The sequence below is a fragment of the Anser anser genome, assembly GCF_964211835.1.
Source record: "Anser anser genome assembly, chromosome: 3".
NCBI lineage: Eukaryota > Metazoa > Chordata > Aves > Anseriformes > Anatidae > Anser > Anser anser.
The window spans coordinates 3,454,763-3,478,789 of NC_139722.1; the positions used below are offsets into that span (position 1 = coordinate 3,454,763).

Consider the following 24,027-nt stretch of genomic DNA (forward strand, 5'->3'; position numbering starts at 1 on the left):
TGTGTCTTTGTTTGTCATCCTTTGTTAGAGCATTTAAGAGCCATGTGCAGGAGGATGCTGGTTGGTGCTGAATCCTCTTCTTTAGCTGCAGAAGTGATGGGTGCTTTGGAGCCGAGAAAGATCCACCCTGTCCCTGGCAGTCGGGGCAGTGACTCCCAAATGTTTGTTTGCACACTTTCTGCTGATTATTCCAGTCACACAGTGTAGCAGACGGTTGCTCACAAGCAGATACAGTGTGGTTACCCTTTAATTACAACATGGTTACCCTTTAATTGTCAGTGAGCCACTAGGCAGGTGTGTGGACCCTGCTCGTAGGTGGCAGTAGTCCAAAAGGTACTGGCTTTCAAATGTTCCTCTGTCACAGGTTTCTTAGCCCTCTTGCAGGGCATGAGGAGCCAGCTGGTCTGTGTTCAGCCACCTTTCTGTCCCTCTTGGTATCAGTGTAGCTTTGAAATTACAAGAGAAGAGCGACGTTCTGATGGAGGTAGCTTTAAAAAGCACATGCTTTAAATCATAGGGTCTTCACTGCTGCTGCGGGGGTCTTCTCACAACCAGTAATGTTGGTCACTGGGGGAATTTTGTGCAGACGTGAGTGAGAATGAGGGATGTGTCCCAGGATGCCCTCCTTATAACTAACCATAGACCTACCCCGCCTCATTAATTAATGGATAAACACTCCCATCAGGTTAAACAAGTCCTTTCCCTCCTCCTGCACCTCAACTTTCTAATGATGGGAATTTCTTGTGGAGGAAGCGTTCCTCCATGACCATAATTTACTGATTAATGCAGCCGTTATGGTTCTTGCGGAACAGGTGAGGGTGTTAGAGCACAATGCTATTTCCAGCTACTTCATTTTGATAATTAGTTTGACTTGTGTTTACACATGCTCAGTTTGGTTTCTGTTATTGCTGTAGGTGATTGATGGTGCTTCAACCAAAGCTGCTGTAGCTGGGGAGAGGATTGCCATTACCCATCAGGTCCTGCAAAAAAACCCACATTCTCTTATTATCGTTTTCACGGTTCTTCAAAGATTTGAGAATACTTGACCCTGTAATCGTGTTCATGCAGCAAAACCAAAGCCTCCTAGCCTTTTTGCTTTTAATTCTCAGGTTTACTTCTGGCTGGTTTGCCTTGGAGTCATTCCTTGACTTTGCTGTACTCACTTCTCTGTTCCTGTTTAAGAGGAAACACGGAGTTGGAGCAATGCTGACACTTGGTTGATTTATATTAAACAGATTTAACGAAGGAGCTCTGCACCTCAAGATGCAGAGTGCTGATGGAAGGTGTTGTTCAGCTTCCTGTAGGTTTAGAAGTCAGTACCGAACTCCATGCTTCTACAGCAATGAGCTGTTAATGCCCAGAGCACCGAATTTGGAACGGAGCCCGCTGTCACTGCTCAGGCAGGGCCCTTGTGTTGTGCTCAAAGTCTGAGATATATCTGAGGCTGGCATGCAATGGCAAATCCTGCCTGGGTCGGGGTCCTTTTACAATGATGCTTTCTTAAAATGTTAAACTTAATTCTTTGCTTCTGTCCGTGCAAATGCATCTGCTTTCAACGCTTGGCTGCTGAAGATCCCACAGACGCATAGAAAAGCAGGAACCTTCTTCCCTCTGGGAAATAAAGCGAGGGCAATGTGTGATTAACCTCTTTGTGCTTCTGGAAAATCCCTGCTTTAGCTCCTCAGGAGGGCGGCAGGTGCTAACAGCATTTGTCACAGGCTCTGCTTGCATCCAGGGAGGAGAAACCAGGCCCAGGGACACAGAGAGAAGAAGGAGCTGAGGTCGGGGTTAGCCAGAGGACACAGCGTGGACCTGCGGGGCTGGGATGCCGACGTTGCAGCTCCCATTCATGCTTCTGCATGCTTCAGGCCCAGAGGGGGCTTTGCTGGCATACCCGAGGCAGGTTGTTGCTATTTTAGATGAAGGTTCGCTTGAGTTGTGAAACCTTTACCCTTCTTCTGGAGGCTTGGACCAGGCAAGTGCTCTTCAAGCTATTTTTGGCTTCATACCATAATAGTACGTGAGCTCAAATTCGTCTCTTGTGGCATGATGGAGTGGCGGGGGTGTGTGGGGGTGTGCAGATGGGTGTGCTTGCACATGCCCCTTGGGTGCTTGCTGTTCTTTGTAGGGGCTTCTTTTATATCGCGCTGGGATCACTGTGTACAGAAATGCTACCTAGCTCTTTGAGCCAGGGCCAGCTTCTGAAACAGAGCTGGATATTTAAAGATCGTCGTAACTTCATACAGCAGTGAAAAGAGTTGGCTCACATGGGTGACTTTTGCCAGTGGAGACAGGGCCTATCGAAAGACATTTGTAGTTCAGCAGCACCATTCAGTTTTGAGGGGATTTCATTCATCTTGCTAAAAAAAAAACAATAAAATTCCACACCATGCTGCCCTCTTCTCTTCTCACAAATGGGTCCCCACAGCAGAAAAGATCTGAAGTGCTGGGTAATACTTCTTCTGACCTCATTAGATCACTGATATCCTGCACAACAAAGTCCTACAAGCTGTTCAGGGTTTCCATTCTGCTTCCTTGGCCATCCTCTAAAGCGTGGTCCGACCTCACTGATCTTTTGTCCTTCCAATGGAGCCGTGAGAGTCTGCGGCCAGTCTGAGGGCCCACCAGGATCTGCCTGGGAGCTGCTGCAGGCATTCACTGTTGAATGTTTCATTAGCTGAAAGTGCCAACTTAAAAAGAAAAAAAAAAATAAAGGCTGTTCTGGGTGACATTTAATGTGGAAAATATATATATATAGATTCAAAAAAATATATAAGGCTGGAACAGGCCTCCAAGATCACCTGGTCCAACCATCCCCTACTACCAATGTCACCACTAAACCACGTCCCTAAGCACCACGTCCAACCTCTCCTTGAACACCCCCAGGGACGGTGACTCCCCCACCTCCCTGGGCAACCCGTCCCAGTGCCTGACTGCTCTTTCTGAGCAGAAATGTCTCCTCATGTCCAACCTGAACCTCCCCTGGCACAACTTGAGGCCATTCCCTCTGGTCCTATCACTGATTACCTGTGGGAAGAGGCCGACCCCCAGCTCCCCACACCTTCCTGTCAGGCAGTTGCAGAGAGCAATAAGGCCTCCCCTGAACCTCCTCTTCTCCAGACCAAACACCCCCAGTGCCCTCAGCCGCTCCTCACAGGACTTGTGCTCCAGGCCCTTCCCAGCTTTGTAGCCCTGCTCTGGGCACGCTCCAGGGCCTCGATGTCCTTCTTGTAGTGAGGGGCCCAAAAGTGAACACAGCACTCGAGGTGCGGCCTCACCAGAGCTGGTACAGGGATGGCCACAGGTGGGTTTATTCCTTAGCACAGACCTAACTGTGGGTTCCCCAGAGGAGCAAACGAGACCCTTGATGAACATTAGTCCCCAGCCCATGTGGTGCCTGTGGATGTCCTTGGCCCCATGGCTTTGAAGGACACCTTCTGCCACTGTCCTGAGGAAGACACCATGTCCTCCACCATGCTGCAGGCCACTCAACACTTCCCCGCATTTGCTCAGGACCACGTTCCCAGCAGGATAAATGTTTCCCCAGGCATTTCGGTGCTGCAACGAGACCGTAGTGTGCTGACGGATGGGCGGGATGACCTTTAGGCCAGTCTTCAACGGAGGAGGTTCTTGGCAGGGGACGTCAGCTCCAAGGCCACCAGTGAGCCGATCGTTTTTTGGCAGGAAAGGAGCATTGTTGCAAGGATGATCTCTCCTTACCCATCTGGTGCAATAGGTCCTTAATCTATCCGGCCTTTCCGTAATGCCAGGGTGAAAACCCGTCATCAGCAGAACCGTTGCAAAACCGACGTCAGAGGAGACAAAGCAAAGTCCAGAGTTCGTCCACCAGCAGGCCGCTTCCCCTTCGGCTGGCACTGCCAGTTCTTTGGAGCTGAAGCCCAAAATCCAGGAGATCTGGTGCATTTTTAAAGCCCTGCCTCCTGGAGTCTTGTGGTTCTGGGAGCCTCGAAGCTGAGCTGGAGAAATAATCCCTTGGAGTTTCAAGAGAAAAAAAAAAATCTCCTGAAAATGAATGTGAATTGCATGAGCTCAAAAATACGTAATTCATTCAGAAATAAAATGGGGATTTAATATTTTTATTATTTATAATTGTTGTTTGTATTTTTAGTGTCTTGCTTAATTTAGCAGACTCACATGTTTTTCACTCAACGGCTGCCACAATATTTGTACATCCCGTTGGTAAATAGAGGAATTACACGGTAATCTCTCAGATATCGCTTGCCAACATTTCCTAAATTGTGATAAACTGCTAAAATTATATTTTCTGTAGAACATCTTATAGGGAGCTCATCACAGAGTGCCTGTGCGTTTGGTTACGCAGAAATACCACCCCAAGGATGCTATTTCATGGAATAAGTGGTTTATTGAGCTCCAGCACTAGGGAAACCTGGTTTAGTGTGGCTTTGTGCCTTGCAGCTGATTAATGTGGTTGTCTAACAAATGCTCCTGGAGTGGAGGTCTTCAGGGCCTCTCTTGTGGGTCAATTCTCTCGTGTCTGATGAAGGATTGAGCTGAAAGGGCAGCCCCTTTCCCTAGCTAATAATTCTTTTATCCCACAGCTCCTCGCCTGGTTCCATGGACCTGTGGCAATGAAGTATTTCTGTATCTTCTAACTGGGAGAAGGGAGAAAGAGCACCCCGAGGGATGGACCCAGATATGGATGGGGTGCATACTAAGCCAGGCTGGAGTAGTCCTGGAAAAATGACCATATTGATCTCATTCCACTACTTTTCATGGCTGATTTTTCTTGAAATAAAATTTTAATGATTTATTGATGAAATTAAACCTGATCCTTTTGTCAATAGCCGTCACTTCCCTCTGCCTGAGTCCAGCAACCTCACGCCCCCCCCATCCCTCCATGCTCTTCCCTGCCACATTTGCCTTTGGGGAATGCAAAGGGAGGGAAGGACAACAAATAAACAGTTTTGTAATTTTCCAGTTACCCACGGTTTACATCACGTCTCCTCCCTCCACACCTACTTCTTGTTTTCGTGTCCATGTGTGCATTATGTGGGTTTGAGGGCGCACCGCTATGTGTCACAGCTGGCCCTGGTGAAGCCAAACCTACCTTGGAAACTGGGAATGACCACAAGTCACAATTTTTCTCACACCCCCAAGGTCCTCCGTGCCGTGGCCAGCTTTGCTCAGCCCTGCCTGCCTCAGTTTCCCCACCAGACCATGCAGCAGCCTCCCTGCTTGAGCGTGATGATGGGGATCGGAGGGGGTTTGTGTCCAGCACGGGGGAGAAAACGGGGAAAATCTGGGCTCTTACCAGGAGCAACAGGACCCCAGTAATCAGTGGGGACGCAGCGTGTCCCCCGTCACCCCCATCCACACTTGTGGCCATCAGCTCCCCGTGCCCAATGCACCACGGCACCACCTCCCGCAGCCCTTGCCCGTGGCTGTCACCACCTCCGTTCACACTGGAGGACGTGCAAAGCCTTCACGATGACTTCAACAAGAAAGCGCCAACACCTTCAGCTCTCCGTCCGCCCCACTCAGCCTTGCTGGGTGGGAGAAGTGCCCCAGGAGCAGCAAGGTCTCACCCGAGACACACCACGGGCTCCAGAGCAGGTATTTGAGCTGCGGATGACCTGTAGCTGCCCCGGGGGTGTTTGCTCTGTTGGCAGCAGCTCCGGGAAGCAGTGCCAAGAGCAGCTTTCCCACCTGCAGCCTCCCAGCCGGGCCATTCGCCCCAGATAACGCTGAGATTTCGGGAGACAGAGCAGCGACGGTTCCCGTCCACCTCCAGGCATGCAGCCCTGCTGGCCGCCCCAGCCAGGTCCACGTCGCACGGCTGTACCTCGGGTCCTGGGGACACACCGGGGTAGGTCCGGGAGGAGCAGCTCCGCAAGGGGCCAGGGCAATTTGGAAGGTTTTTGACTCTCCAGGGGTTGCAACAGAGCTGCAGGCACTGCGGCAAGGGGCTGTGACAAAGAAGGGCAGGTGGGCAGCATAGGAGGGGAGTCAGGGAAAAAAAATGTTTACCATAGTAAATTTTATTTTATTTTATTTTATTTTATTTTATTTTATTTTATTTTATTTTATTTTATTTTATTTTATTTTATTTTATTTTATTTATTTTTTATTATTTTATTTTATTTTATTCTATCCTATAATTTTATTTATTTATTTATTTATTTATTTATTTATTTTTCCTCTTCACTTTGCTGGCTTTACATGTGTACACCTTAAAAATTGTATCGTGAATAAAAATGTATTCAAAGTCTATTTGTCTTACCAAAAGGCAGGCTTTCAGTAAGTAAAAACTTTCTGTAATTTTCTGCCTTAAAGGTATTTCCTCTCGATTCAGTGGCCAGGCAACGTATTTTGAAAGAAAGGCTGTATTTAAGTCCTGAATGAAGTGACAGAGCTGCAGTGAGGAGTGCCACTCGCACCACTGGTGACATTGGTGCTGGCTCCACTTTGGGGTGTTGAAGCTGGATGTACTCCCAACACTTTGCAGATATTGGCAAGATGTTTCTGCTCATTGCTCTGGCTGATGTTTCTCCATGAAGCTTTATTTTATTTTATTTTATTTTATTTTATTTTATTTTATTTTATTTTATTTTTATTTTTATTTTATTTTATTTTATTTTATTTTATTTTATTTTATTTTATTTTATTTTATTTTATTTTATTTTATTTTATTTATTTTTCCAGCGCTGGCAATCAGATGTTTGCTGAGCTGCTCACACACCACTTTCCAAAGCCCCTCCTGTCGCAGCCTGCTGCCATGCCACAAGAAGCCACGAGAAGCTGATTTGCATTGCCCCATCCTCTCCCTTCCCAGCTGGAACTGGCATTTCGGGGTGAATCTGGCATTTACAATACGAGGGCTGGAGATCAGAAAAAAAAAAAAAATGCCCAACCTGAAGAAATTCCCAAGTGGATGCTGGTGGAAGGAGCAAGACGGAGGTGCTGAACCCCGTATTAGACACTGGAGAAGCCCCTCCGTGGCGCAGGTCTCTTTCCCTGGAGTTCGGGGCCGCTCTCACCCCAAAAACACGGGCTTGTTTTGCCATCTGCTGGTGGGAGGCCGGCAGAGGAGGTGGAGCAGGGCAGAGGGCAGCCAGGAGATGGAGGCTGGGGGGCTCAGCACCCCTGCTGCAGCTCCAACCCCCTGCAGCTCCTACCCGGTTCCCCCCCTTCCCAACGTGGAGGTCCCGGCCATCACACGCGGGTGGCCTGGCCTGGCCTGGTTTGGATTTTAGTGGGGTCAGGGGGCTGTAAAACCAGCCAGCGGGGCTTGGAGAGGAGCTCTCCAAAATCCCAAACGGGCCACAAAGAGCTGGGCGCGGAGCAGAGCTCACCGCAGGTCTGGGAAGGTGGCCTACGCGCGACTGGTTGGCGTGGTGCTGGGGAGCTCATCTTGTAATGTTTAATATTTTCTGGATGAAGCCTTTCCCGAAGGCATTGAGCCCGATTCCTCCTCCTAGGTTTGCTGGGGGTGACCCAATTCCTGGTGCCCGAGCTGCTCGGTCCGTGCCCATGGCCCACACCCGGTGGGTGATGAGCAGCGACTCCGGTGCCTTCCCCAGTCAGCTTCTGGAGGAGGTTTGGAGCGGACAAAGGTGTCAGGAGAGGGAGCCAGAGCCTCGGCTGAGAGCAGGGAGAGCAGGGATGGGGACACGGCCCCTTCGGAGCTGTGGTCCCAGGTGTGTTTGTGGGGCAAGCCCAGCAAACCGAGCCCCTCCGGGCCCTAATTTTTGGAGACGCGTCCCAGCGCGGTCAGCACAAAGGACCTGTGCCCCACGGGACAGCAGTTTTAAACCGTATGGGCGATTCACAGGACCCCACCAGCCCTGCAGGATAAAGGATGGGGAGCCTGAATTTGGTGTCTGTGTGCCATATGTTCTCCCACCTCTGTCCCACCCTGGGGACCGAGCATCCTCGGGTGCTCCAGCATCTGAGCAAGCCTGTCCCGTGTCTTGTCTCCAGCTCTGACTCCTGAATTATTGACGGCTCTGATGCATCAGGCTATAATAAGCTCCCCAGGCCTTTTCCCCGTGGGCTGGAGCTGGGAACACGTTTTCTTCGTTTTTATGTGGTTTTGCTCTGTCTTGAGCTGATGGCTGAAGGAGGAGAGGACGGATGGATGGGGACCTCGGGGAGGGTCGGGGTGGCTTTGAATGCATGGGGTGGTTTGGCAGAGTGGCTGCCCTCATTGCAGTCTGGTAGGGAAAGGGGTCTGGGGTTGCCCAAGGGGTCTTCAGCCCAGATTTTGTGGGGTGGAGGCCGTGCAGGGAGCCAGGAGAAGGCAAAGGGTCTTTGTGTTGTCCCCTGGGGCCTCCTCAGCCACAGGTCTGCAGGTCAGAGGGAGAAAACCACCGAGAAAAACCACTAAAGAAAAGTCAGAGGGGGAAAACCACTGAGAAAACCACCAAAAGAAAGCCAGGCTTCATCTCAGGTGGAAAAAGAGCCATGTTTGTATGTGTGGGGCTGTAGAAAACGGCGGGGCGGGTGCACGTCCGGAGTTACAGGCAGCAAGGGGCATCACCTGCGGGCAAAGAGCAGGTCGGTGGCTCTGCTTAAAGAGCTTTTCATAAGGAGCCTGAAAATGATTTCAGCGACTTCCAGGAGGCCTGCGTGCACCAAGTGCTCGTTTCTTGAAACCGTTGAGTCCCACTCAAAACAGGCATAGTAATACTCTGGTTTTGAGGTCAGAGGCAGCAGCCCCCGAGTTTAACTCCGTATATTGCTCCCAGAAGACCAGACGGTCAGAGCTGCGGCAAACAGTGGCACCTGCAAACCTCCTCGGCTCCCCCAGCCCCAATTTCAGGGGCTCCAGAGCTGGGCTGGAGAAGTTTGGTTTAAAAGGAGGGGCAGAGCAGAAGGCAGGACATCCCTGCCCATCTCCCCTGCTTTGCTCTCCCTTTTGAGCCACGCAGGGAGCCCTTGGTGGAAAGGTCCTGGTGCCATCAGCTGAGATGGGAGCCTCTCAGGGAGGACAAGGGGGTCCCATCCCCACCATGGGATGCAAAATAGAAGCAGGGATTATGTTAAACAAGGCATTTCGCACGTGCAGCCCATGGCTGGGTTTATGGGAAGGCTTTGCTGCAGTAGCACAACAGGTTCTGCTTGAGGGACTCCCTTCCAGCTTGAGGTCCCCCTTTTCCAGCTGGTGGGAATCCCGCTGCGTGGTCCCAGGGGGAATGCTGCCAGCTCGCCTTTCCCCCAGCGCTGCTGAGGACCCATCCTGCCTGGTCCTGTGCGCTCCGAGATCCCCAGCTTGGCACTGCAGAGGCTGTCCCAGCACCCAGCCTGCCCTGCTGTGGGTGCTTGCTTCCAGATAATTCACTAAACGTGTATTTAAGCACATTCCTGGGAAAATCACCCCCTTTTTTTTTTTTTTTTTGAGAAACCTGTTGTAATCAAAGCACCGACAGCTTCAGCACCAGTGTAAAGCTGCAGGCAGGCTCAAGGCTGCGTTCGTGCTCTGCACCCAGCCACCTCTTCAGCTGTGGGTGTGGATTGGGCAGGATGAGCCCCACTGACCCCCAAAATCCCCTGTACATGTGCTCACAGACCTGGGGGTGCCAGCAGGGCAGAGACAACCCAGAAGTGCCACACGGTGCCCCACACCATCAAGGTGGGACGCTTGATGGCCCATCGGCACTGATTTAGGTGTGCTGCCTCCTCCCACGGGGCAGGGAAAGGGGCTGAACAACCTCTCAGTGTCCTTCCCAGCTCCATTTATCTGCGTTCCTACGGGCTAACCCACGAACCGACCTTCCCTTTCTCCCAGTAATGCAAAAATGCAGAGATGAGCGGATAAGCAGGGAGAGGAGGGATTAAGTTCAGGGCACGGGTCATGGGAGCCGGTTATAAATAAACAGAACTCGTTTAAAAGATGATATATGCTGCAGTAATATTGCTCCCACTCATCACCGCGAGCTAATTACGCTTCCCGGAGCCATCAGACTTCCCTTTGCATCCCAGTTGCACCATGCAAGGACAGGGGTAAGACGGCTTGTGGTTGGGTCTGGCCCTTCTCATTAGGTTTGGTTCAGCTTCTCTGCTGTAATTGCCCCCGTAATTACATGCTGATGAACTGTATCCCAGCCTCTGAGGAACTCTGGGTCCCTGCCACGTCTCCTGGAAAGAGCAGGGGGTTAACGGGAGGTGAAGTCCCATATAAATCTCAAATAAGGCTTCAGGCAACTGGTTGTGGACTGAAGTGGGTGTTGTTGGCTGCATTTGTGCAGACAAAAAAAAAAAAATACAGGGACAGGGGATGGACCCACTCGCTGGACCACGGCCATCTCCACTAGGTCATCATGCTCCCTTGAACAGTTTTGGCTCAGTGCTTGCAAGAGCAGGGATTTCTACCCCAAATCTGGAAGAAAAGGGCTTGATGGAGAGACTGGGAACAGTGCCTCTTCCCCAGGGTCTGTCTGTATGGTTCCGAGGGATGGAGGTCCTCCTGTCCTCCTGCTGGCCGAGCCAGGACCTCTCGTAGGACACATCTCCTCGGGGAGGAAAACAGCAGGCCTTCCTCTTTGCTGTCCTTCCCATACCATTCGGCCAAAGTTTGAGTGTTTTGGGGACAATCCTTGCAGTGCGGCATCACGATGGGCAAGGTGTCAGTACCCATTTCGTGCCAGCCCCCACTTATGCCAGACTGGAATCAGCGGGCCAAAACCCCTCCTGAAACCAGTTTTCTTGCAAGAAGAGCCCTCTTCTGCTCCTAGCACCATCCCCTAGCTCCTGGGAGAGGCTTTCCAACATTTCCCTGAGAACTGCAAACCCCTGCGGCCAGTCGTGGGGTCCCTTGGCTGTGGCTGGTGGGCGCTATGAGGTGCCCCTGGCCCCTCGGCCATGCTGTGCGATGCCGGCAGGGGGAAACGTAGGCAGCTGTGCAGATCCCAAAATGAAGGAGTGCCTTCCCCTGGGGGTTTCCACTGGATTTTAGCAAAGTGCCAAGCCATGCAGACGGGTCTACAGTCATGCAAAGCCGAGAGCCCAGTTTCTGCAGCACACAGGAGATGCTCAGAAAATCATACATTAAAAGCACGGAGTCCCGGCGAGGCTGAGCCAAAAACTGGGCTCTGAGGGTGCCCCTGCCCAGAGCAAGGTGTCCACACGGTGCTGGGGCTCAGCCTGCCCTGCTGCTCTCCTTCTGCTTGCAAAATGCCACCGAGCCTCACGCTTCGAACCCCACGGGTCCTTCTCCCTCCTCCCTCTCCCTTTTACCTGTATAAATGATCAGCGGTGCTAATTCTGGCACCCCAAACTATCTCCAGGTGAAATGAGCTGGGGGCAGGTGATAAACCCACCACTGCTCCCATCCACAGCACCCGTGGTGTTTAGGAGGCCAGCTCGCCGTGCCGTGGATAAGATGCAGGGTTTGGGCACGGATGGCTTAATTTCCACCTCCCCCCTGGCACCCCTTCATGCTTCCCAGGCTAAATAACCCTACAAAACCCTAAAAAACACTTGATGCAAAAGGGCTGAACCTGGAAAGGAGCGTGCCCAAGGGGGCTTTGTGGGGTGCTGGGGCTGCAGGGAGTACCGGGGCTCCTCCTGCTCCCACAGCTCCAGGACGGTGCTCCCCTGTCCCTGCACACACGCGTGCCCTGACCCACGTTTTTTGCCTTTGCTGCAAGGTCTGGCTGCAGGAGAGGCAGACAAGTCTCTTTCCTGAGCACAGAGAGCATCCTCAGCAGTCACGGGTGTTTAGACACCAGCAGAGGGCATTTTTGGGGTAGAAATATAATCCCATCCCCAGTTTAGCTGATATCTGCTCAGAGGACATAGACGTGCACAACAGGAGTATGGATGGGGCTGGCTTTGTTCGTGGTGGGCTAGCAAAAGGTGGCCCGGGAGCTTCATGTGCTGACCCCACCGCGCTTCTCTTTTCAGGGGAAACCTGGAGCCAAGCACAGCTGAAGATATTTCGGGCCTCACGTCTGGGAGAAATGGTCTGGAGCCAAGCCCCGAGCCCTGCTGACGAGAAAGGATCAGACAAAAGGCAAAGAGCAGGAGTCCAAATCACATTAGTCCGGAGAGCAGAGAGACAAATGTCTCTTGAGGTAGTGCATAAAAAAAACCAGATGGGTTAGACACACAGAACTGTATTTACGGGCATAAATCAGCCCTTGGTGGCTTGGTGTATCTCCTAACATCTTGGTGTATCTCCCAGTGTCTCTGCAACACCTCTGCAGCCAGTGGACGTGGTCCTGGGCGCCCAGCTGCAGGTGGCCCTGCTTGAGGGCTTGGACAGGATGACACCAGGGGTCCCTGCCAGCCTCGAACGTTCTGTGCTTTTTGTGCCCAGAAAAGGCTGATGCCAAGGGAATAGTACAAGGATAAGCAGATTGAAATAATCCTTCCCCCAAATCCTCTTCCAGATTCACCGGTGCCTCCAGGTCTTCCTGGGTACAGGGCCACAAAGAAAAGCACCCGGATTTTTTGCATTTCTGGGCCAGACAGGTGGAAAGCAGGACTGCCAGCAAGGACAGAGGGAAGCCCAGCCACCTTAGGTGAAGTGTTTCACAGTGCTCTGGCCAGATTAGATTTATTTTCCTCCTGAAGGCTTTAAAATAGCCGATTTCTGAGGCCCGAAGATTGATGGGTTCACTCCTTCCTTTCCCAGATGGCATTTCTCTCCTTCTGACCTTACTCTAACAGCTCAAAGTATTTAATGTCTGGGATATTTTCCAGATAGCTTAAGCATCAGCTCCAAGGGCTGACGACGTTTTTCTGCTTTAGGACACGCTGCGGTTGGATGTCAGACTGCACGCAGGTGATTTTTGGCTGACTCCTGCTGCACACCAGCAGCTTTCCATGGAACAACGTTGATTTGCCCCTGCTCAGAGTCTGGCTCTCCCTTTCCACACGTAACACCTGCTTTGCTTTTTGAAATTTGCTCCAATTTGCCAAATCAGAACAGCCCCAGGACATCCCCGCTCCCATCCCTGCAAAGCCTCCTGCCACGACATTTCTGGGTAAGCAGCTCACATCCATTTCAGGTGCTGGTGGCACCAGTCAAGCTGTACGATTTAAGATGAATTACAGCCAGGGAGGCTTTTCAAAAGCTATCTGGAAAAGTTAACTTACAAAACAAACAAACAAACAAACAACAACCCAGAAAAATCATCACTACCAAAAATGATAAAAAAGAACCAACAGAAGTGATCAGTCTGTTCAACTGTCCAGATATAGGATGAAACTTATTCCTGGCCTGGTGACTGGTTTATTTTATTAGTGAATATTGGTTGCTTTATTGGTACGGATCATGGAATCCATCTGAAATCATGGAATGATTTCTCTTGGAAGGCACCTTTGGAGCCCATCTTGTCCTACGTCCCGCTCGGTGCACTCGAACCAAACCACTCGGGGCCGTGCCCAGCTGCGTCCTGAACACCTCCAAGGCTGCAAATCACACAGTTTTCCCCAACTTCTGCCTCTCCACGGGCTACCAGGACAGCCCCAAGATGCCTTCATGCCAGCCTGGGCAGGGCTGGAGGAAGGCTCTTGCTTGTGTCCCCTCTCTGCTTTTGGAGAGGTAACTTCTCCCCCTGCCCAGGCGCTCCGAGTTGGGTGAAGCCTCCCCAGGGGACTTGGGGTGGTTGGACCAGATGGTCTTGGAGTCTTTTCCAACCTTCATGATTCTACGACTCCTAGTGGTGTCCATGCAGGGACACGGGATGGGTAAAGCAGTTCCTTGCTCTCACCCCATCCTGGTTTTGCAGTAGCCATCCGAGGTGGTCCTGCACCAGCTGGAAACACGGAGATGGACAAAGCCCTTCCACACGTCTCAGGCTGGAGCAAAACCCCAAGGTGCTTACGCTGCCTATGAAAAGGGAAATATCCCCCAGCCAGAAACCCCAGGGCTGGACATCCTGCCCCAAAGCTCCCATCCCAACCAGAGGCAATTCCCAGGGCGCTGGCAGAGGAAGGGGTGCGCGTTTCCTACGCTGGATGGGAGCCACCGACCTTCAGCCGAAGGACACTTTCTGCCCTACCGATCTGCTCATTTTCTTCCCTCATTAATGCTCCTTCCATGCCCGACAGTTGTGATTTGAATAATTTGGCCTGATTGGTGTTTACACAGCAACACTTGGAGGCAACGAAGCCACGCGACAGCCAGCAGCCGACTCAAGGCTCTGAAATGCTGTTTTGCTGGCTTTCCTAAAGAAAAAGGGCTCACACACCCATACAAAACCTATGCTGTGAGGTTAGTCACCTTGAAATACGTTGGCAAATCACAGCCAGGTCTCATCTAGGGGCACGGCTCTCAAATATCCTGGGTTCTTGCAGGATTTTAGCAGGACTGGTTAATAGATGGAGGGTGGGGGCTGCCTTAGTGTTGGCACTGAAGGAATCAGCTACTCTGGAAAGAAACACAGCAGCCAGGCAGTGCCCCTGTGCTCCTGCTCAGCACCTGCACAGCTCCAAATAATGCCAAGACGTGGTGTAGCCACGGCCAGAGAGCCGAGGATGGGTAGGAGATGGGGGAAAAATGAGAGAAGGGAGTGGAAGTACTGCACCAGGGAGAATCAGGGGGATTTAGGGAGAAATGAGGGTTATGGAAATATCTGGGAGTCTCATGCAAGTGGGTGAAAGAAGCTAGGGGATGTGGGGCACAAGCTCATAGGCTGTAAAGGTTCATCCATTGCATCTTCACCTTTTTTTCCTGATCAAAGACCATATTTCAAAGGTTGCTGGGGATGCAGAAACTCTTTTAGCAAATCTTCTGCCCTTCTTCATCTCTGCAGGCAGAGTGGTGTTATCTCATTTTTTTCTCTTTTTTTTTTTGTTTTTTTTTTCAGGGAAAGCTGATGTCCTGCCCCCTTCTTCAAAGGTGCTGGTGGACGCTGTGATCCTTGAAAACGTTGAGTGCAGAGCCAGAAAGGTTCCTCCTGCTTCTGTCCCCAGCCATCCCTGCCCTTCTCCCCTCTCCCTGGGGCTGGGCACCCTGCCCAGGGTGGCTCAGATGACCCCAGGAGTGCCCTGGCAGCTCCCAAGTCCCCGTAGGAAGTGTCCCGGGGCAGGACACCTGAATGGAGGGGATCTGAGTGACTTTGGAGGAGCTTTTGAGCTCTCCCAGGTAGCACTGGAGCTCTGAGTGCAGCAATTCTGGTGTGCCACGGGCAACAAGAGATGGGAGTGGGGCTAGGATTAAGCTTCAGGGATCCTTCTGTGCACCGGTCCCTGGGGTGTTTCCGTATTTCCTTCTTTATTTGACACTCTGCACATGGGCACATTGTTTGCATGCACAGGGATTTCCAAATGAACACAAGGCTGGATTTCCTCGCTCCTTTATTATTATTTTTTATTCCTGAAAAAGGCTAAAATGCGTTTAAAATGCATGCTCACCCATGCCCGCATGCACCCCAGGTGCTTTCCCAGTGTCCCTGCAGCCGGCTGGGAAGGGCCCAGCCTGGCTGGGAGCCCGCACGCCCTCTAAATACCAGCGTTTCTGCCTCTCCTTTTTCTGCCAGCTCACGGCACTGCCAAGGAAATGAGAAAGCATTCCCTCCTGGCTGCAGGAATTAATAATCAGCTCGCTGAGACGAACAGCACCGGCGTTCACGGCTCGGCAAGCAGGGATGCTCGGCTCTCAGGAGCTCCCAGCTCTGCAAGGGGCTGGTGTCAAGCGGCCGAGCTTGGTTTGTGCTGCCTCCACGCTCATCTCCACCCGGCCTCCGCCACGCCACCTTCCCCCTGGATGGGTTTATACAGCCCCTTGCGTGGGGAGACCTCAGTGCCCCATGAGGCTGGCAGGATCTGGGTGATACAAGCAGGGTGAGCAGGACGTAAGCAATGCCCCCGGGGTCAGAGCATGGTCCCTTGAGCCCATGGTGGACAAAAAGATCATTTCTGGGGAGGTTTCTTGAGCCTGGCACCTTTCAGTGCTCTTCCTCAGCATCCTCACCCCTGGGGTTGGTGTTGCTGGAGAGGACATCCCAGCCTGGCATCCACTTACGGACCTGCTGCCCGCGACGGTTTCTAGCTCTTTTCCCAGCCTCCAGCTTCTTCCTGACACCCACTGTGCCTCGAGCTAATTTATTTACCCATTTTAAACAAATTCCCTGCTGGTTTCACCACTTGCTCTCATACATCACTCGCCGTACCCACATTTATGGCCACTCTGTGTGGCCAGGTCTTGGTGCAGAGGACAGACCAGGCACTGGTTAGCTTGCACAGAGCCTCATGCACGTCCACTGCTGGATAAACAGGCGGATGGAGAAACACTTGAGAAACGTTTATGGGAATGTGACATCTCTGAGAATCCCAGATCCGTCAAATCGGGCAGGGACCAGCAGTTCAGAAGTTGTTTGGAGTTGTTTGGGGGTGTCTGACAAACAGATACGCGACCGGCGTCGTTCCTAAGTGTCACAGAATCAAAGAAAACCACCCCCCAAAAAAATGTGTGTGCATCAACAGTCTGAGCTGATACCGTGAGAAGAAAGATCAGGACGAACGAGAAAATTGCACGTGGCATAATTAACTCCGTCCCCCAAACGAATCGCAGCTCTGCCCCCAGGGAAGCCGGGCAATTTCCGAAGCAGCAGAAGGTCAGGAATGGATGCGGAGAGATGTGTTTCTGCCTACACCACGGTGCGGACGTGCTCCCGGCTGCAGCACTCCCACTGCATTGAATGAGCTCAGCATACAAAAGGAGAGGGCTGGCGCCGAGCGGGGATGGGGAAGAAGCACGATCTTCCCTTGACAAGCCGGCAATGAGGAGACAAAAAAAAAAAAAATCACTTTTCCCGGTGAATTAACCCAGTTTTGTCTGGAGCTGCATCCCCCCTTCCTGCCTGCCTTTGCTCCCCGGAGCGAAGCGCGGGGTGGAGGTTAGCCTTACTGGTAAATGGAGGCTGGAGGATGACTGCGGGTTGTTGTCTGAGCTGGGATAATGCATCCTCCCCTTAAAAAACATAGCTGCAGAGCCCAAGGGGTATGGAGATCCCACATGGGGGTTAGGGAAACCTGTGGAAGGTCGGTCTATCCGTGGTGGTTGAACCCATTCTTGCCCAAGAAGACCTCACCAGGATGGCAGAAGCTCAGAGGTGGGTCCCAGGGTGATGATGCAGCCCTAAAATGAGACCCCAAGCAGGTCAGGGTGCCTTCATCCCATTGAAATCCTGTGCCTGCTCAGCCCCTGCCACAGCAGGGATGGCCGCTGCCCTTGCCGTGAGTGACGGGACAGCAAATCTCGTTGTGATGACACCTGTCCTTCAGGATGGAGACCCACGGGTTTGTGTAGGTGATCCTGCAGACCCCAACCAGCTGCAGCTCCTGGTTTTTGGCTGTTGTACCTGCATACCATAGAGCAGCTGCCCACAGAAGTGGCTGTGCTGGGAGCTTTCGCTGTGCTTTTAAAAAGCTCAGAGGTCCTCGAAGCCTCTAGGCTCAGGATTTAAGCCCAGCAGCCATGCTTGCAGCTCTGCATTTCGGCTGGGTGAGCACCTCTGGAGTCACCATGAAGAACCCAGGAAGCAAGGAGCAGCCTTGGACGGTGCCCAGAAGATCTCTGGAGGTGGTGATCTCCTTGCAGCCCCAGCCTGGCAGAGCTTCTGCAGCTGGATGGGGTGAACCAGCTCCATCCAGCACGGGACGTGCCACCAGAAGGCAGCTGGGGCTCCCTCCCTCCCTCCCAGCCCTTGAGGAGCCGTGCAGGGACCAGCTCTGGTTTTGCCTTCCTGCCCACTGCAGGCTTCAGGTCTGCTTTTACGCCGTGCTCCGACCCCACAGCAGCCAGGAGAACCTGGATGCAACCGGCTTGGGACAAGCACCAACAACCCAGCCGAGAAAATATCTGAAAACACCATTAAACAGTAAAGCAGGACCGGCACAGTTTGTATTTATTTCCTCTTTAATTACGTCCTCTTTCTTAAGGAGATCTGCAGTGATACGGAGGACAGATGGGCTGCGTGAGCAAAAAGTATTTTTTTTTTCCTACCCCCATCTCTGAATTTTACAAAGAGACGTTGAAACGAAAGGCAAATTTTTGAGTGCTTGGGACGAGAGGGAAGGAGAAGCAACTCCAGCAGGGCTCCGTGTGGCACTGTCCCTGTCCTCCAACCGTCCATCAAAGGGGACCTTGTGCTCACGACGAGGTGCACGCATGCCTTTGCACAGATGTACACCAAACACACACCCATGTGCACACGCAAGGGCATGCTCTGTGGTCTGTGCACAGTGTGTAAAACCAGTGTGCTTTCACACTTACACTGCTCAAAACACACACACAGCATGCGTACACGCACGAGCATCATGGTGCACGTACACACGTGCTTTTATTATCACTTTATTATGCTTTGAGCACGATATTTGCACACGCACAGCTCATGCTACGCACATCAGCATGCTCAGGGTAGCTTATGGAAGCGTGCACACCCCCGGCACACGCATGTGCCAGCACACACGTGCACAGAGGCACTTGCACACCTGCCGCGGCACGCACAGACACACTGCAGTTCGCATCCTGGATGCTTATCCCCAGACAGAGATCTCTTTACTTGTCTGAGGCTAATTAATGGGTTTTGGCAGCCACATTAATAAATGATAATCCCTTCATAACAGTGCGTGGAGCTCTCAAAGCCCCAGGATTTCCGACGTGCCTTCCTGGATGCTTGCTGCTGGCTCCGAGTCCTCGTACTTCCCTGCGAGCATCCTCACCTTGGTCGGCCGAGGCAGCGGCGTTCTGGGGGGAGCTGGCATCATTTTGGCTTTACTGGGGTGGCTTTGCTGATGCTCCATCCCTGCCCCCTTCGAGTTCTGTCATCTTCCTGGCTTAGCAAGGTCTGGCTGTTAACTGGGAGCTTTGGCACCACTGTGCGCCCATACTGGTCCAGTTGGACAAGAGCATTCTGGATATGTCATGGGGAGAAATGTGCTCGTGGGCACCTACTGTGGGGCTTGGAGATGGAAAAAAAAAAAAAGGAAGAAAAAAAAAGAAAAAAAAAAAGAGGAAAGATGTTTTCATGGAGGGAGGAATATTAATGTCTGTGTTTTGGGGGAATGCCCCCAGCACAGAGATCTTCAGGGCCCTTCAGACCAGCATAGCCCCCAGGAGGAGGCAGCTCAGGTACGGAGGCAGCTCCCCGTGCTCCAAACCCTCCCTCCCTCCACTCCCGGGCGATGAAGGGGCCGACGAGCACGAAATCCATGGCACGAAATCCATGGCAACCTGGCCGGCAGCCTCGCAGCCATCGCCTCGCTCCCTCCCTTCCCGGCGCGCCTTTGTCTGCCGCTGGCACATCCCTGCGGTCCCCACGGGTTTGGTTTTTTTTTTTTGTTTGTTCCTCTCCTGGATTTCGCTCGCTGGGAGCAGCCCAGCACCCACAAGAGCTGGCACGGCAGGCTGTGACAAGCAGCCAGCAAAACAACCTGTGGCTGCAAATCTGGGTGTTCCCCTTAGAAAAAAAAAGACCCTACGATAACAAACCTGGAGGTGAAGCAGTTTGCCCCCTCTGGGATCCATGACTTGAGCACAGTAAATGCCTGTTGCTGGTGAGCAGCCCTGCTGAAGTGAACCCACAGCCCGTGCTTTGCATGCAGGGGTTGAGGTCTGCAAGTGCAGCCTGCAGAGCACAAACCAACAGCCACAGGGGAATTTTGTCCCCTTTCCAAGCAAAATCAGGCCATAAGGAACCCCCCCAGAGCCTAAATCCCTTCTTGCTGAGCCCGCCCCGGATGTGAAATCCTTGCTTTGGGGGCAGCCCCAAATCTTGAATCGGCCCTTCGGTGCTCTGGTAGCTTCCCCCAGGAAAACAGCCTCCTCTGGGGTGCACGAAACCCCTCGGGGCACCCGGACGAGATGGGCTGAGCCTTCCCACCCCAGCAGCGATGCCGGCGTTGTGCTGCTGCCAGACATTACTGACTTCTCCCCTGCCTTCTTAGCAATCTCCCTGGGAGACTGGGGCGAGCCCCGAGGAATCCCACACTGGGAATGCACGGAAAGGAGCAGCGCCTTGCACGGGCTTTGCACTATACAAGCAGGTTGCAAGCGAGCCCCAGCTCCCCGGAGCTCAGCTGCCTGCCTCCTGGGATTGCTCCCCTTCTCCTCCAGTATCGTTTTCTCCCCTTCTCCTCCAGCATCGCTTTCTCCCCACCTCTGGCTCTGATTTCCGCAACGGGATAGCCGCACAAAATGCGCCCATGGGTGCAGCCCGTTGGGGCAGGGCCTTTCTCCAGCACCCAGAGGAGCCCAGGTGCCTGGAGCGATGCTCGCCTTGTCCTCGGCTCCTGCTGGAGCTGGCGGTGCTGCTCCTGCTGGAGGATAAGCATCTGCTTGCAGCCCGGGCTGGCTCCAGCCCAGCTGGAGCACAAAGAGGGCTTTGTGAAGGGGATGCACAAAGCAACGGGGCAGAGCTGCTCTGCGAGGGGACCGGAGGCCCATCCACAAAGTGGGTCCCTGGGAGGGGGGGGAAGCTAAAAGGAGACCTTTCTCCCTTCGCTTTCCAGGTGGAGAGTGGCTCATTGTAATTAACGGGCTGCAGGTGATCAAAGCCCCGCAGCCCCTAAGGGGAAGCGAGGAGGAGAAGGGGGGGAGCAGGGAGGCAGGAGCAAACTTTCCCTGCGGGGCAGGGCTCTGAAAGGCAGCAACCTGAGCTCGGGGGGCTGGAGGCTGGCCCTGAGCTTGACAGAAGCTTCACATCCTACAGGCTGCGATGCTGACGGCCAGGCTTGACTCTTCCCCAGCGCTTAGAGCAAGGGAAGGCAGCGTGGTAAGAGAGGAAAAGCATCCTCCTGTGCTCTAAACAGGTCCAAAATCCTTGGCCAGGCTTGCAGGGTAGACTTGTGTAGCTCTGCTGGAAGAGAGGAGGACTCCTGCCTCTGAACCCTCCTCCCCAACCCCGTTCATCCCCCTCCTGTGCATTAGCACAAGGGTTTGGGGTCCTTGTATGGGAGAGAAATAAAAAGGGTGGGCAGCGGTCAGCAGGCAGCAGGTTGGCACCTGGAAGGGATCCAGGCCAGTTCCAGCGAGAGCAGGGCTGGCCCTATTTCTAACCCAGTTTTCTAGAGAAGAAAACCAGGCACCATCAGGGGCTCAGGGCGGCTACGTGCCAGCATCACCTCCTCCCTTCCTGCACCCAAAGCCACCCGATGTCCCCAGGCAGTGCCAGTCCCCGTCCCCACCAATCTGCCTGACCTCCTGCTGAGCACGGAGGAGCAGAGGGTGACTGTGGCAGCTTGGTCTGGAGAGCATCTCGAGGGGAAAAGCCCTGGATTCAGGACTCTGGACCTCAGGAGAGATGATTTCAGCTCATTCAGGGAGCTGAGAAGTTGTGGGGGGGGGTGTGTGGGGAAGGTGTCTGAGACAGCTGGTTGATTTTTTAAAAGAAAACGTATTCAGAGCTTGGGAACAAGCCCTGCCTTTGCACATGAAAATGAGGAATTTCAGCACAAAGCCTGCTCGGTTAATTAAGACACTTCTTGGTGAATGGAGCTGCTAAAAGGGAGCATACAAGAAATGGAAATAAGGAGGGCAAATGAAAGAAGAGTGCCAAGGCAATGCTCGGGTACTGAGGGATAAGAGCAGCAGGGCTGGCACCCAGCTGGGGCGCAGGCTGGCCAGGGATGCTAAGGGTAACAAGAAGGGCTTTACGATATTTTAATGATATTTTAATTCTGCTGGATGGGGGGATAGCTTAGCACTGTGTGGTTGTGGAAAAGGTTGTGTACCTTCTTTCTAAGTTTTCATTGATCCAAGCTTCTGCACAGAACAACTCTTTTTTTTTTTTTTCCCTTTGCATCTTACTACCAAGATGTCTAGGGAGCATCCTGGCATCTCTGGGGCCACTGTTCAGAGCAGACTAGCAGCTAATGAATCCTAGAATCATTAAGGTTGGAAAAGACCTCCAAGATCATCTGGTCCAACCATCCAATGAAGATATGTAGTTATTAGCATGGACTGGACAAGTCTGGCCACTTGACCTGATTGAGTCCTGGTTCCTGGTGGAGTAGCAGCCCTTAGAGGTCCCCTCTGATCCTGCCTATTTGGGGGAGGTGCGTATATCATGAAGACTTCTTCTCCAAGCTTTGACTTGGAATTGCATTAGGAAATTGTCCCTTTGCAAGACTTGTGAGTCATTAGAGACTGCTGAATAACGAGGAAGGTTTACCTAACCCTGTCCTGCCTGTGTCTTGTCGTGCAGGGCAGGCTGAGCGTGCCAAGGCGATCCCATTTGAAACCCAAGGCCAGACGGACCTTGGCTATACCTCTGGGGCAAGCAGTCAGCAATCCCACGTCTCATTTTCCAAGGCATAACTGGAGGATCACTGTTCTACCTTTCCGGGGTGGCTGGAAGAAGCTGACCTTGGCAGATCTCTCACTGTGAACAGCGTTCCCGTTTCCCGTCGAGCAGCTATCCTCAGTCTCAAGCAGCTGGGGGAAATTCCCTCTGCCTCCTGGAGCATTCCCCATCCGAAAGAAATCTCCTTGTGGCACCCTGCAGTTTTGGAGCAGCTCCTTCCTGCCCCCATTGTTCCCACGGAGCAGAGACAATGATCTCAGAACGCAGCACTCTTGAAACCCCTCCAGAAAGCTGCGATTTATGAGCAGCCTGTTCCAACTGGCAGGGGGAATTCATCAGTGGAACAAAAACATTGTGTAATTCCTCCTTCCTCCTCTTCCCCCTCCGAGAGGCAGGCAGGAGCATGTCGGGGAGCCCTCCACCAAGGAGACGGGCTTTTGGGGAAGGGTTTGGTGAAGCATTGGGCATCTTCCACCAGGTTGCAGACCTCTCGTGGTGGTCTTGGGGAGCTTTGCAGCACACCAAGCTGCTGAAGGCAAGGGCAGCCAGGATGGCTTGGCTGCCCAAGGGTTTGGCCCACAGGGACTCCACGATGCCCTCTTGTTGCTAATGGCTGGGAAAATCCAGGTCTCTTTTACCCTGAATGAAGTGTGTGTAGAGTTGGTCCCTCTTGGTACGGTAGGCTAAAGAATTAGGGATGAAAGCCTGAGAAATCAAGGGATTGCCCCGTATCTGTTCATCTGATTTGGGGTACCTTGCTCCCTCGTGCGTGTTTCTTCAGACATGCACTTGGTTACAGAACACAGCGAGGGAAGAGAGCCCAGTTTGGTTTTGGTGTGTAGCCTGCCACCTCCTCCTTGCTATCCTTTGTTTTTTCTTTCAGTCCCTTCTGTCTTCTAAAATAAAACACACTGAGCAGTCAGCTTCAGTCTCTGAAAAGAACAAGCTGCTTGGAATACTCCAGCTGGAGTTGTATTCATATATATATATATATACACACATATACATATACATATATAAATAGTTGGACCATGATATCTCTTCATAGACCGTGTTAGACCATGACAATCTGTTCACTGGAACAGGCTGCCCAGGGAGGTGGTGGAGTCACCGTCCCTGGGGGTGTTCAAGGAGAGGTTGGACGTGGTGCTTGGGGACATGGTTTAGTGGGTGACATTGGTGGTAGGGGGATGGTTGGACCAGGTGATCTTGGAGGCCTGTTCCAGCCTTAATAATGATTCAAAGATTCTCTGATTCTATGATCTGAAATACCACATAGCAGAAGCAATCTGAAAATTCAGTATGCAACTCTTTAAATATGTCATTCCCCGGCCTTCCTGCTGTAAATGTGACTTACTGGGGCACTTCTGTGATGATTTCTCTGTTTAATTTCATTAAGGGCTGTATGGAGGCAATTGTGGGAGACATCAAAATACAAATCACTCACTGATTATATGATAGCACTTCACAGTGCCAGAAGAGTAAGGAATGAGGCACTTCCCCCAGGAATAATGACCCTTTTTATCATCGCTGTACAGGGACTGTGAAAGAGAAGCAAGGTCTCTTGTCCATTAATGCATCGTGATGGACCATGTCAGGGAGCGTGGCCAGTTGACTAAGATGAAATATGTAAAATTGCTTCTTAATCAACTCAGAAAGAGTTAAAAAAAAATCAAGCTGGGCAAATTGTTTTTAAATGATTTCTTCATAATGTGAAATATACAGCGTTTTGGGTTGACCAGAACTTCAGGGACGGGGTCTAGCTGGATGAATGGCTCTAACCCACTGA

General features: G+C 52.2%; 1 long non-coding RNA gene across 4 annotated transcripts; it reads left to right on the plus strand.

Moving 5' to 3' along the window:
* Positions 1-5,620: 5,620 nt before the first annotated feature.
* LOC310896079 lies at positions 5,621-23,356 on the plus strand. 4 transcript variants are annotated; one of them, XR_014581165.1, is made up of 6 exons: positions 5,621-5,848; positions 6,685-6,986; positions 11,887-12,056; positions 12,736-12,971; positions 14,799-21,990; positions 22,140-23,356. It is a non-coding gene; the product is annotated as an uncharacterized lncRNA (long non-coding RNA). The 4 variants fall into 4 exon arrangements; XR_014581164.1 differs by having other exon boundaries at positions 14,799-23,356; XR_014581167.1 differs by having other exon boundaries at positions 6,685-6,939; positions 14,799-23,356.
* The last annotated feature ends 671 nt before the right edge of the window (positions 23,357-24,027 follow it).